General features: G+C 36.2%; 1 pseudogene; it reads right to left on the reverse strand.

Annotated features, from left to right (window-relative positions):
* Positions 1-267: 267 nt before the first annotated feature.
* Positions 268-2,090, reverse strand: LOC141498976 (squamous cell carcinoma antigen recognized by T-cells 3 pseudogene; annotated as a pseudogene).
* Between the last annotated feature and the right edge of the window lie 13,065 nt (positions 2,091-15,155).

Here is a 15,155-nt window from a genome sequence, read left to right on the forward strand (position 1 = left end):
GTGTTCATCTCACTCCATCTCATGATCTGGAGAAGAGGAATTCTTCATCTACTTGGTTTTTCCTGTATTCATAAGATTAATTTCTTCTGAATAGTTATGAATTTCATCCAAAAGGTGTTGAATTGTTCTGGGATTTGATGCAACCAATAAAATGTTATTTGCAAAGTGGAACATTTGTAGTACTTCATCACCTATACCAGGGCTCCATAACCTGGGGTCTTCAAATTAAAAAAATTAATAACTATAATTTAATACAATTGATTGTCTTTATAATCCTATGTAGGGCAGGTTGCTGACAAACACAGTGATGTTGTCTTTCTTGCTGTCATGAAACACTTTGGGCAGCTCCTTTTTGATACTAGCTGCTTTCTCCTTCTATTTGGAAGGGGGCTCCACTTCTGTGGGGGTGCTCCTCCCAAAAAGTCCCAACTCCAAGGACGTAAATTTGTCCTCATCAACCAGAGGCAGGCTGCTCCCGGTTCTTGGTCGCTTGCTGGGTTGTACTTCTTCTTCATCCCCCCACTCGTCGTTGTCATCTTCATCAGCCTTCCGTTTGTCCCCCACCTTGGTCTTCTTCATCTTCTTAAAGGCCCTCTTCTCCGCCCGGGCCCACTTCTCGGCCTGGGCCCTCTTTCGCTGCTCTGTCTTTTCCTCTTCTTGCTGGGCCAGAGCAGCTTCCTTCTCAGCAGCCTTAACTCTCTGCTCATTAACTCGAGCTAATCGATTTTCAGTCTTCTGAACTGCTGAATCCCAATCTTGCAGGGTACCCTTGATCCTCTCCAGTGTGAGCAGCACTTCACAGACATGCTCTGGGTAGTCGCTGGTACACTGAACAGCCCGCGGAGTCTTCCGACAGTGCTGGGCGTCCCCATGGGCCCGTTCCAAGTTGTAATATTCCAGCCACATGTTGGCATATTTTGCATTTCCTTTTGTCATAATGCTATCCCAGAGTTCTCGTGCTTTCTGCATATTGTTACAAAGGCAGGCCTACACTCTTGCCCAATTCTGCATTATGGTACAGCATGGATCTCCACTTTCACTGAAACGCTCTTCCACTTCTTGTTTCAAATACTCCAATGCCTGAGCAAAGGCAGCTCTCAGTTCCTCTAGCTCTTTACTTGAATCTTGCTTAAAATCCACTTTTCTCCTCAGGTAATCAAGATACGCCTGCCAATTCTCCACATAATCTGTGGCCTGAATAAAGCCAGCATTCAATGCTTTCTCAAAGTTGTCAGAAACTATCTGATGATCAACTCCATGTCTTTCCATGGCTAAGAGGTACTGATTCCACAGTCCAACTGTCCAGGGACAGTTTCTAACAGCACAATCATGTGCAGACAAGACCAGATCCTTCATTTTCAACTGCCGATCCAGATATTGATTATAACAGGCCCACAAGTCTGGGACGAGGCAGTTCTCAGCCAGTGCATGCTCAAAGATTAACTGAATGTGAGCAAGATCTCCAGCTTTCAACTCAAAATCAATATAGGCTTGATATTCAGCCAGCTTTGGGGTCTCTGCTACCACCAGGGCCTCCTCAAAGGGTTTACATCTCTCCATTTGTTGCAAAGCTTTCTTGTAGCTCTGCATCACAGCCTCAGGGACTGGGTCATCTAACCACTCCTCATATTCTGCATAAGTGGTTTCCATATCTACAAGTGGGACCCCCAGCTGGCTTTGGAAGAGTGTGTGGATCCTCTCAAGCTGTAGAGCCAGAGCCTGCTGCTGCTCAGGCCTTGGGATGCTGCCAGGAGCAGGCTGGGTTTTTTTCAGAATCACTTTTCAACCTCCAGATATGCCTCCCACATGGCTGCACCTTTGGTCACATGTAAGCCAATTGCAGTAAGGGCTGTTTCAAATATGGAACGAACCTTCTCAATACCACCTTCTTGACCAATCCCACCAATTGAATACTGAGCATACTCCAGGCAAATTTCAGGACAAATATAGTCTTTTACAGCTCTCTCAAAGAGTTCATATATTTTCTCCCGATCTGAGCCATCTGAGGCAATCTTGATCTCATCCTTCAACCAATCCAGCCAGATTTCTTCAGTAAGAGGGAAAAGTTTGTTCATTCTCTGGCGAGCCCGTCTCAGCTTGATAAGTTCTCCTTCATGTCGAAGTAGCTTTATCAGGTCCACGTGGCAATTGTAGTCGAATGCATTGATGGAAAGCTAGGTGATACAGTGGATAGAGCACTGGTCTGGGAATCAGGAGGATGGGAGTTTGAATCCCACCTCAAGCACTTGATACATATTAGCTGTGTGACCTTGAGCAAATCATTTAACACTGATGGCCTTGAATCCAGAGCCATCTCCAGTCATCCTGATTCATATCTGACCACTGGACTCAGATGACTCTGGAGGAGAAAGTGAAACTGGTGATTTATCATAGCACCCCTTTACTCGTATCTGATTCATATGCTTGGTGCGGCATCAACTCCCTGATGTCATGGTCTTCTTCCAGAACAAAGGAAAAACATCAATCATGAGAGCAATTGGGTGGAATAGTAGATAGAGCACTGGGCTTGTCTTCATGACTTCAAATCTAGCCTCAGTCACTTGCTATCAATGTGGCCCTGGACAAGTATCTTAACCCTGCTTGCCTCAGTTTCTTCATCTATCAAATGAATGGGAGAAGGAAATGAAAAACCATTCCAGTATCTTTGCCAAGAAAATCTCAGATAGGATATGAAGAGTTGGACATGACAGAGGTATTTGAACTTTTATAATTTTCCATTTTATACATTTGAAAACATTAAATCTGAAAAGGGGTCCTTGACACAGACACAAAAGAATAAAAACCCCTACTGTATATGAAATCCCTTTACCCTAAATGTCCTTCATTACAATGACAAATATTTCACTGCTTTGTGCCTTTCTTGGCATTAATGATCAAAGGGTGTTTGAACAAGGTCAACTTTGTCTTTGAGGCAAATTTGCATATTTTTTCCATATATATGTGTGTGTGTGTGTGTGTGTGTGTGTGTGTGTATACATATATGAAGGGGAAAAACAAAACTTTGTAAGTAGAGAGCCTTTTAGATGATGTTTTGCTCCATCTACTTATGAGTCATTTTTATCCACATCTTTTAGTCAACTATATGATGGTTTGTAAGTATGCATTTACTCACAGCTGCAGAAAGTAGAAGTGGAAAGTAGAATTGTAGTATCATATATTTAAAAGTAGAAGAAATCTTTTGGGGGCCAGGGAGGTAAGGAACAAACATTTGTTAAGTGTCTTCTTTGTCTCAGATATTGTGTTAAGTGCTTTACAAATATTATTCTTTTGTTCTTCACAACAACCTTAATATGCTACTATTACCCAATATTACAGTAGAGGAAACTGGGGCAGACAGAGATTAAATGACTTGCCAAGCTGGTCCCCCTGACTTGAGGCCCAGTGCTCTGTCCTTTTTCTCCTAAGGTTATTTAATTCAACCTTTAATTTTGCAGACAAAAAAAACTGAGACCAAGAAAAATTGAATGACTTGTCCAAGTTCACACAGATTGTTAAGAATACATCTGGGATTTGAACAACTTTGCTGTGTTCTTTGTATATCTCAGTTGCCTGACCCAGTGCTTTACACAAAGCAAGCATTATATTTATGTCTATTTTATTTGAGTGAATCTAATAGTTTAGAGAGACAATTTCTTGCTCAGAAAATAATGTCCTCTTTGGCTGATACCTGACATCATCTTTCTTGGAAATGATATTTTATTTCATAGAACTAAAATGTCTAATATCTGTGTGAGCTTGGGAAAGTCATATAACTTTGGACTTTTATATTTTCAGATATAAAATGAGAGGTTGGACAACTATGTACTTTAATGATCCTTTCACCTCTAAATACTCTCACTCTAGGTCTGTCCACCAAAGAGGACAGGGTCTCTAGTTTTCTAATTGAAATCATTCCTGGATGTGTATACAGCCAGGCCTAGGTAAATTTAGAAATCAAATCATTTACTTTAGGAGCTCCTATTCTGACAGTTCAAAAGCTCATTTCTATGCCTCCTTGGCACATCTTCTCCCTATATGCTTTTTCCAATCATTACCCAGTGATCTCATTATCCTCCTATTAAAACTTTTGCTTATAAGTCTTTTCAAAGGAGTTAAAACTGATGAAAATTAAGATAATGTGACTAAAATGGCTTTCCCAGAAGATCTAAATGTCAATTAGGATCAGTGCTCTAAAGAAAGAAGGCAATATCTCTTCCCCATAATCCATTTTGACAGAAGAAAAAGTGAAATGGTAGAGGAAAGGGAAGATTCTTTCCAGTTTCATTTATATATCAGACACTCATTTAGTTAGTCAATCAGCAGGCACTTTTAGCACTTACTATTCCTCAAGAATTATACTCAGTCAAGGAATAGCAATAATAACATAACAGAAATTATTTCTCTCCTCAAGGACATTATATTCTAACGGAAGAGATATCATGAAAATAACTCAGTTAATAAATGATATTTTCAGAGTATATGGAAAGTAATCTCAGAGGGGAAAGTACTAACATCTAAGGACACTAGAAATAGTGTCCTGAAAAATGTGGAACTTGAGTGAATTCTTGAAGGAAGTCAAAGAGGCTAGAAGGCAGAAGCAAGGAAGGAAACTGCCAGTACAAATATATGGAGATTGGATCTAGATGTCATGGTAAAAGGGCCATTATCTTAGAAAGTGTAGGGGGAGAGCTAAGTATGAAAAAAAGACCAAAAAGGTAAAGGATCCAGATTTGGAAGAACTTTAAATATTAAAAAAAAAAGAATTTTGTATTTGATCTTGAAGAGTGATAGGACTAAAGTTAGGAAGACTTAACTTACTGAGTCCAAATCTGTCATAAGTCATTTATTAGCTGTGTGACCCTGGGCAAGTCACTTCACTCTGCCTCAGTTCTTCATCCATAAAATGAGCTTGAGAAGGAAATGGCAAATAGTATCTTTGTCAAGAAAAACTTCACATGGGGAACACGACTGAAAAATACTTAAAATACTTTAAGAAGAACACTTTGGAGGATAAGAAGACCAATTAGAAGGTTATTTCAATAGCCAAGCTGAAAGATGATGAGAAGGTAGAAATGACAATATCTGGCAAAAGAATGCGTGAGGTGAATTCAAGTGAAGAGTTGAGGATAATAGCAAGATTGTGAACTTGAATTCCTGAAAGGATAACAATTCCCTAGACAGCAACAGGAAGTTGGAAGGAGACTGCTTATCTACAAGGCAAGGCCAATGCAGAAAAATTTACTGGCTAAACTTAGAATTGCTGATCTTGGCATAGGCACATCTTCTAATCATAGTTAAGATTTACTCTATATGTTGATCAATTTATTACAGAAGTCCCTGGATCTCCCATATTGAGTAGGTAGAAAAGTTGGAATAAAAAGTAGAAAAATGTAGTGGTACACTTCATTTTGATTTAAAAGTCTTCAAAACCTTATTGGTTTTACAGACAGCTAACCCATTTTAACCTCCCAATTCATATAAACCTACTCCATAAATATTATTTTAAAGAGAGATTTAAGACTTTAGTTGCTGAACAGCTAAAATGAGTTTTATGTGTGAACCAAGTACCTTTTGTAAAGGATAATAGCCTAATGAGATGTTGTTTTATTAATGATTCCAGTTAAGAATATAAATAATTCAGAGCAAAAAGCAAATGACTACATGCTTGAAAATTAAAAAATATTACAGAAAAAGTGATAAACAAGAAGCTAATAGTAATACTAATTGCCCCACCTTTCAAAATGTTTAATATATTATATTATGTTCTAGTATAAAAGAAAATAACTTAAATATTCAGTTCATCCAAGTTAATAATGCACAGAGCATTTATAGATCATACACACATAAACATATATAGTCTCTTCATCCAAAAAGCTTTTATTTATTGCCTAGGTGCTGGAGCTATGATTTCAAAAAAAAAGGACAGAAAAAATAGTTTCTATGCTTGCAGAGTTTGCATTTTACTGGAGTGTGCACAGGGTAAAATGAAGAATTAAATGCAATTTCATAACCAAAAGAATTTTACTTAATATTCATTTATTAAAACCTCAAACTCTGGGTAAATAAAAATTCTCCACTCTTTTTGATTTTTGTATTTATAAAAGTAGTCTAATTTGAATATTCCTTTTTATTTTTAAAAGTTATTTAATTTAAACCTATCAGTTTTCTTTTTTTTAATTTTTTTTTTGCCAAGATTCCATGTAAAGGCAGGGACTCATCTGAGACCTCCCAAATTCCCCTCCAAACAAAATGAAAATAATGCTTCAAAATGAATTCTGGAGTGACAGAACTAACAAAAGGACAGGGTGAGACAATTTTTCAACCCAAGAAAACTTAGAAGTTGGCAGAAAGCTTTGTCTCGCTGCAGTGGTAGTAACGGACTGTTCAACTCAACCTGTTCTAGCACAGATCTTGCCTCAGAAGCCAGAGAAATGTTTTGGGGACAATTGATTTATCTTAGCTCTCAGAAAGTAAGAGTGTTTGCCCACTGATGGCGGAGATTGCAAACACAGGAAGTAGGATTCTATTGCATTGTTCATATGTAATTTTAGGTTATAATCTATGAGGAGGAACAACAGCAGGAATAGGATCCTGGGCACAGTTTCAGGAAAGATAAGAGTGTGATCACTCACAGATCAGAGAACAAAAGAGCAGTGAAAACACTTTTTCTTAGGTTATACCACTTTGGAAAAACTGAAATCTATTAGACTCTTATCATTATCTCCTAAAATAGCAGAACAAAACCCTGAAGGTTCTGTTGGTGCCCCCCCTTTAACAGAGGAGCAGAGTCCAACTTTAATATAAGATTTAAAAATCAAGAAATAAGCTGGAAAAATAAGCAAAGAAAAAAAGAACCCAATCATAAAAAGTCACTACAGTGGCAGGAAAATCAAAACACAAACTCAGAAGAAAACAAAAGAATCCAAGCAGCTACCTGCAAAATATCAAATTAAATGTTAATTGGTCTCAGTCCTAGAGGACCTCAGAAAGGATTTTAAAAATCAAATAAGATAGGTAAAGGAAAAAATTTGGAAATGTAAGGCAAGTGATGGAAGAAAATAATGAAAAAAGAGTCAAAAGTTTGGTTAAGGAGGTCCCAAAAAATATTAAAGCTTTTTAAAGCACCTTAAAATGGAATAGGACAAATCATATGAGGCAGAAAAATTGGAGAACTAATTAAGAAGACTAACTGAAGAAAATAATTTTTTAAAAATTAAATTTGGGGGCAACTAGGTGGCACAGTGGATAAAGCACTGGCCCTGAAGTCAGGAGTACCTGAGTTCAAATCCTGTCTCAGACACTTAATAATTACCTAGCTGTGTGGCCTTGGGCAAGTCACTTAACCCCATTTGCCTTGCAAAACCCTAAAAAAAAACAACCCAGAAAAACCAAAACAAAAATTAAAATTGACAGGGTGGCTAGGTGGTGCAGTGGATATAGCACTGGCTCTGGAATCAGGAGTACCTGAATTCAAATCTGGCCTCAGACACTTAATTACCTAGCTGTGTGGCCTTGGGTGAGCCACTTAACCCCATTTGCCTTGCAAAAATCTTAAAAAAAAAGAAAAAAAAAAGAAAAATTAAAATTGACAAGGGGAAGCTAATGTTTCCATGAGACACCAAGAAACAATAAAGCAAAGCAAAAAGAATTTTAAAAAATAGAAATTGTGAAACATCTCATCAGAAAAACAGCTGATGTAGAAAATAAACTTAGGAGAAATAATGTAATTATTATTGAACTCCGTGAAAACCTCAATCAAAAAAAGAACCTAGACATCATATTTCAAGAAATTATTAAGGAAAACGGCTTTTATATTCTAGAAACAGAGGGTAAAATAGAAATGGAAAGAATTCACCGAATCACTTCCTGATAGAGACCCTAAAATGAAAATACTTAGGAATATTAGAGCCAAATTCTAGACCATCCAGATCAAGGAGGAAAAATATACTATAAGTAGTCAGAAAGAAGTAATTCAACAACCTGGAACATCAGTAAGAATTATATAAGATTTAGTAACTTCTACTTTAAAGAAATGGAGGGTTTAGAATATGATATTCCAGAAAGCAAAGATCTAAGATTACAACTAAGAATCATCTGACCAACAAAACTGACAATAATCCTTCAGGATATTTAATGAAATGAGCATTTTCATTGCTGAGAATTTTCAAATATTCCTAATGAAAAGATCAGAATTGAATAAAAATTATGAATTCCAAATACAAGACTCAAGAGGAGATAGAAAGTAAATAGGAATGAAAATTTTTTTAAAAGATTCAATAATTAACCTAATCCTAAATAATCAATGCCTTAATGAACATATAGAACAAATTAAGAATTTCATAAAAGTGAATGACAACAATGAGATAACATTCAAAAATTTATGGGATAAACTCAAAGCACTACTTAGGGGAAATTTATTAGGTCTAAATACTTATATCAGTGAATTAGAGAAAGAGTAGATCAATGAACTGGGCATGCAATTTAAAAATTAGAAAAAGAACAAATAAAAATCCCCAACTAAACAACATGTTGGAAATTGTAAAAATCAAAAGTGAGATTAATACCATTGTAAGAAAGCCATTGAACTAATAAATAAAAGTAGGAATTAATTTTATGAAAAAATTCAATAATAGGATAGATAAGTCATTGATTAATTTGATTATAAAAAGAATGTAAAAACCAAATAACCAGTATCAAAAATTAAGAGGGTGAGTTCAATACCAATGAAGAAAAAATTAAAATAATCATTAGGGATGTCTCCCTGCCAAGACAAACCCAAGAATTATATGAACACAGTTACAAAATATTTTTCCTACAAATCAAGTCAGATCTGATTGATTTAATTATTCAGTACTGTCTGGATCAAAATACCAAAAAATTCCTTGATAAAGCTAGAAAAAATCATAACAGAATTAATCTGAGAAAGCAAAAGTGGATAATAAAAATGAATTGATGAAGAAAGTAGGAAGGAAGGTGGCTTAGATCAGATCTGAACCCGTAGTACAAAGTTGTAATCATCATATCAATCTAGTTATGTCTAAGCAATAGAGTGGTGCAAAAAGTTTACATGTACTTTGAAAAATAGCAAAATTCAGTCAGTATAATTTCACAGCATTTAGTCTTTTTTTATTATTGTTTTTTGCTTTTTACATAACTAGAGTTTCTCAGTATCAGTATAGTTGAACAAGGCACCCAATGCTTTGAAGGCTACACAGATTCAGTCTTACTAAATAGTAAGCCATGACAATAGGAGTAAAATGTGTGGTGGTGGAGCAGCTAGGTGGTGTAGTGAATAGAGCATCTGCCTTGGAGTCAGAAGGACCTGAGTTCAAATCTAGCCTAAGACATTTTAATAATTAACTAGCTGTGTGACTGTAGGCAAGTCCCTTGATCCCATTTCCTTGCATCTCCCCCCCAACAAAAAAAAGAATATAAGATGGAAGAGAGTAGTTCTGCTATATGTTTATTATTTTCTGATAACTCAGGATCAGAATCTGTCTTCACAGGCACAAATATTAGAGTTAGCTATGATCTGTGATGCCCTTTCTCAAAGTCTGGATGGATTCAGGTCTATTTATGGACTGTCCCTCCTGTCTCCCCCCCCCCGCCCCCCCCCCCCCACTCCCTACCTACTATCAGTCAGGATTATCTGAAATTGTTTTACAGTTTCCCAAGCATTAACTTCTCTCTGTCCTTTCTACTTCCTGTGTACCTGAGTTGGCTCTGGCTTTCCTGGTCCAACACACCTCCCTGTCTCTGCCTGCTTATCTCCATTTCCAATCTTGATTTAGGTGGAGGAATTTACTCCTCACATTTCCTTAAGGATGGCCTTTCTGAGGCCATTTGCAACTAATTGTTATGTATTAGCTGTGACCCATGACATCATCTTTATCAGAAGTCTTTCAGTCTTATTCTCAAAGTTAAAGAAGATTCACTAGGATCATTATTGTATTGTTGGTATTGTAGGACTTCTTTTTTGTTTTGAGTATTGTTTGAAGTTGGCATTATTTTAAGTGACTATAGTTTAAGTCTTTATTATTATTGATATTTGAAATTTTAAAAAAATTTTAAAGTATGTATTTTGATAACAACTGACCTGTGATTATGGAGTCAAAATTGAGGTTTTTATTAGAGTTAAAAGCTAAGTGTATTAGCAAAAGGGTTTTCTGCTTTTTCTTCAATTCACTGATAATTTGAGGAATCTTTTTGCAAGTATAATGTACAGAGAAATCATTTCAGTGCTGAATTCTGGCTTCTTACTTGAACTCTTATTTTATTCATCTCAAAGGAAAAAATACTACCTCTGGAATGAAAATGATAAGAGAGAAAACAGAAAAATGTTAAGTAAACAAGATGCCTGGGGTTCAAGAAAATCCACCAATGCATAACTTTAGGAAACTTCAAGTAAAGAATATATACAGTTTCATGGATACAACAGCTGAGATCCAAGAAATGTGTAAACCTCTTTTTAAAAAGTTTCTTCTTTTATAGTAAAAGGGGAGGAAAAACAGAGTGACTTGGTAGCTGTTCAACTTTTAATTGGCTTGATTCAGATTTTCTGGAAGTATGTCAATATTTTTATTCAATTAAGTACAAATATTTAATTTGTATTATATTCTACCCAGAACCATATAAGGACCAGACGTTTTTTAAATAAGGAAAATACCAGATTTTTCCCCCAGTTTTTCTTTTCCATTTGAAAGAACATTAAAACCATTGCCCAATCTGTTACATATGTGAATAGTCTTTTCAGCATATGTAGAAATGGCAACAGGAAGTATTGGAAAGGATGAAGAAAGTATAATTGGATTTTAATTACACAGATATTATTTTGAAAGCAAGACAATTTGCGGGAATTAAGCTAAGGCTTAGTTTAGAAAGGAATGACTCAGTTTTATTGTAGAGGCAAAGTCTTACTAAATTTGCAATCTACAATTCTACTCCTCTTGTTGATCATGAAGTCTGATTTTTTTTGTTTTTGTTTTTGTTTTTGCTAGGCAAATGGGGTTAAGTAGCTTGCCCTAGGCCACACAGCTAGGTAATTAAGTGTCTGAGATCAGATTTGAACCCAGGTACTCCTGACTCCAGGGCTGGTGCTTTATCCACTGCACCACCTAGCCGCCCCCCACCCCGAAGTCTTATTTTGGGGGGGGGGTAATTGAGAGATTCAGGGACGGACCTATGATCTCAAAAGAACGTAAGAGATGCTGTACTATGTCTAACCAATTTTGTGATATGTTTGATGTCTGGTATGAGGTGGTATGCTCTAGGGACATTTAGTTAAACATAACACAGCTCCTCAAAACATTCACAAAGGCAGGTCTAGCCTAGATCTGAATCCATTCATCACCATCACTTATTTAGTTGGAGGGAACCTTAACGGGCATTACCTTGGATCCCTTCATCTTTCAAATAAAAAACAGAGACCCCCAAAAGGCCAAAAAACCCCAAACTCTTAAAGATAGTGAATTGATTTGAATCCAAGTTCTTTCACTCGAAATTCTGAATGCTTTCCATTGCACCATCTTATTGTAATTCTGGACTGTATCAGGTATAGTTTCCAGAATAACATATACAAGAATCTCAAGACATCTAAGAATATTCATCATTACCTCAGCAGCTTAACAAAACAAAGAGTAAAAGACCCAGGACCAAAGTCTCTCTATTGCCTCTAGGAAGAAATACAGTTGTCCCAAAAGTTGGAGCAGTTTCAAGTTTTAATAATGTAAAACTGCTTCTATGAAAACTTTTGGGGTTATCCTATATAAAAAACTTCTTTGAGGCATTTTAAGTCTCTCAATTTCTGACCTCAATCTTCCTTTCCCAATGTAATTTTACATCATTCCTCTTCCTGTACACTATGTTATAGTCCAACTAGTCTTTTTGTTCTTCCTCATATAGGAAATTTGACTCTTAATCACCATACCTTTGGACTGTCTCTCATTTCTGATACAGAACACCTTCTAATCTCTATTTCTTATATAACCTTGTTTTCTTTAACATTATTCTCAAATGTCATCTTGTATATGAGGCCTTAACTGAGTACTGCATCTTTTAATGCTCTCTTCCCCCAATTTATCTTGCATTTACCTTTTATATGTTTCAAATATATTTAGAATGTCATGTCTCACAATAGAATGTAAACTACTTGTGGGCAGGAACTTATTAATTTTATTTTGTGCATCCTCTACACCTAGGACACAATAGGTGCTTTGTGTTTTTTGATTGATTTATTGATAAATGCTGCAAGAGATGTGGCTAGTCTACTCTTAGAACTTTCAATCTCCTCTCTATATTCACTCTATTTGATGCCACCATTACTATTTATAGATTGATTTAGGTGAAGATATACTAATCCCCTTCTGATCTATCTGACCCTTATAAATACACTGGCAAAGCTGCTGGTGCAAATGGCTACCACTTGCTTCTGTCTCAGAAGAAAGAGACATCTGTAAGCCACAGGGCAAAAGTGTCACAGAAGCAAAAGATATGAGTTGGAAGGAAATGAAGAATCTATCTTGTCCCACTCATAACTGAAAAAAAAAAAGATTCTCAACTATTCCCAACAAATGGTCATCTAGCCTCTGCTCAAAGGCCTGCACTAGTCCCTGAATGGTACCTTACATTTTGTGATACCTGTACTTGTAATTTTCTTACATGAAAATTAAATTTACTTTTTTGATATTTCTATATATACTCCTGGTTCTTCCTCAGTGGGCAAGCAGCACAAGTATAATCTTTCTTTCTCATGTCACCCTTTCAAACATTTAAAGAAAACTACCATTTCTTCTCTAAATCATCTCTTCCTAGTCAATTATTCTTATTCCTTCAATCAATCCTTAAAGAACATGAATTTGCAATCCTGGTTGTCTTTCATTAGACATTCCCCATATTATAAATATCCTTCTTAAAATGGTCTACTTCAAACTGAATTTAATACTGCAAATACAATCTGGGCAGCTCTAACAGTGTTCCTCTTTGAATTTAATCCCTACACTTTATAATTAGACCTTTTAATGAGGTCTAAGATTGCATTAACTTTCTTAGTTTCCATATCATACAAATGACTTATGTTGAAGGTGTGGTTCATAAAACCTTCCTAATTATTTTTTAGGCAAAGTAAGTAGTAATGTCTCCCCCATTCACCAGGACAAGCAAGTGGCATAATAGATAGAGCACTGGGCCTGGAACCAGGAAGATATGAGCTCAAATCCTACCTCAGCCACTTGTTAGCTCTGAGACTCTAGAGGAACCTCTTGAATTCTGTCTGCATCACTTTACTCAACTATAAAGTGAAGATAATATTATCACCCTTATAGGATTTTGATGAGGATACGATGAGATATTTTTAAATTGTTTAATATAGTTTTGATGCAGGGGAAAGATGAAGAGAATTGTGAATGTAGAAATTGTGTGGAGATGTAAATTGACTACTACAGAAAACATGTAGGGAATTATGATTATAACAGAAACAAAATTTGTAATCTTAAAGGCTACTAATCTTGCGAAATTGGGTGGAGATCCCCATTCTGCATGTAAATTGACTACCATTGATTCATTGTTTAATGTAAAATTTGTATCCTGATCTCCTTAGGCTTCACCTTCTACCTAATTCCAGTCCAGTAAGAGGAAAGGAGTTCCCATTTTGCCCTCTGGATGAGAGCCAAGACATAAAAATCTGGACTCCCACTCAGGACCACCAGTCTTCTCTGACTTGTTGGTCCAGTTTCTATGTGACTGCTCTTTTGTCTCTGTCTCTCTTTACCTACCATTTTCTTATGTGTTGTAACTTTTTTAAAATAAATTTTTGTTTTATATCCACCCTTGCTTTCCCAAGTTTGAATAATGATTCCTCGTAGGCAGATCGGAACTCAAGTAGCCAGCAGCTATAGTTCCTGGCACATGATTGGTGCTATATATATGCTGACTCCTTCCTCTCTTCCTTTCCCCCTTATATTATACTTGGAAATTTCAATATTTGAACGGAAGTATAAAATTTCATATTTATTCCTATTGAATTTCAATTGATCAGTTTCAGCTCACTGTTCTAATCTATTAAGAATCTTTTGAATCCTGACTATCATCTAATCTATTAACTTACTCTCTGGCTTTGCATTATATGAAAATTGGATAATTTTCTCATTATTCCTTTGTCCAAGTCACTAAATTTTTTCAATAACACAGAACTAAGTACTGATTCCTGGGGCATTTTCCTAAACCATTCATTCTAAGATGACATCTATGATAGAACTAGTGCTTTTCTGCTGAAACTTCTTTCCTCCTTCCCACAAAATTAGGGAGGTTTTGCCTAAAAAGATAGAGTGACCCTGAGGACACGTGTGGTTTAAATTGTGCAATTGACCTTAGATTCTTTGATATATATATGGTATATGGGTATAAAATGGGAATAAAAAGTTCCAACTACTTAGAATCTAGATTCTTCAAAATTTCTAAAACCCTCAGAATTAATCTTTCCTTGCCCTATTGACTGGATACAATTCCACATTGAGATGAGTTAGACTGTGACCTGAAAAAGTGTCACTGTATGTGGATTTTTGTTATGTTAGTGTTGCATCTGGGTTCAGATATCTGCTGTAAAGAATCACTCTGACTGAGAATGCAGGTATGGACAGAAAAATAGAGATTTATTAAAGTTAGTTACAACACAAAGAAAGTGATAGGAAAATTAAGTAGAGATTAAGGAAAAGCCTGGTGGATTGCTAATTAATCTTGACAGACCCTCTGCTAAGGCTCAGCAGAAGTCTGGAAAAGTTAAGAGTGCAAGCCCCTTCCCAAATCTCCTTAAATTCTCCTTTAGGGTCTATGGGGGGAGTGGTGACCTGGGAGTGGCCCAAATCCCACATTAGAGATTTTGCCTTTTTGGGAGGAGTCTCTTACGGGTGGTCTTAAATGTGTTTCTAGTGCCAGAGCACAATCCAGATTAGATTGAAGGTCAGGCCCTCAGATTGTGGTCTAAATTAGATTTTAAAGGAAGAAAGAAGATTCCTTTAACTATGCAAACAAAAGGTTTACAAAATTTGTCTACAACTGATCTCAACACACCTCATGCCCACAATTCTCTGCATCATTAGGGCAAATTAAACCTCTTTGCATTAAATGCTCAAGGACATGAAAGTGCTTCATTTAATAGTACC

This window comes from Macrotis lagotis, chromosome X (assembly GCF_037893015.1).
Source record: "Macrotis lagotis isolate mMagLag1 chromosome X, bilby.v1.9.chrom.fasta, whole genome shotgun sequence".
Classification (NCBI taxonomy): Eukaryota; Metazoa; Chordata; class Mammalia; order Peramelemorphia; family Peramelidae; genus Macrotis; species Macrotis lagotis.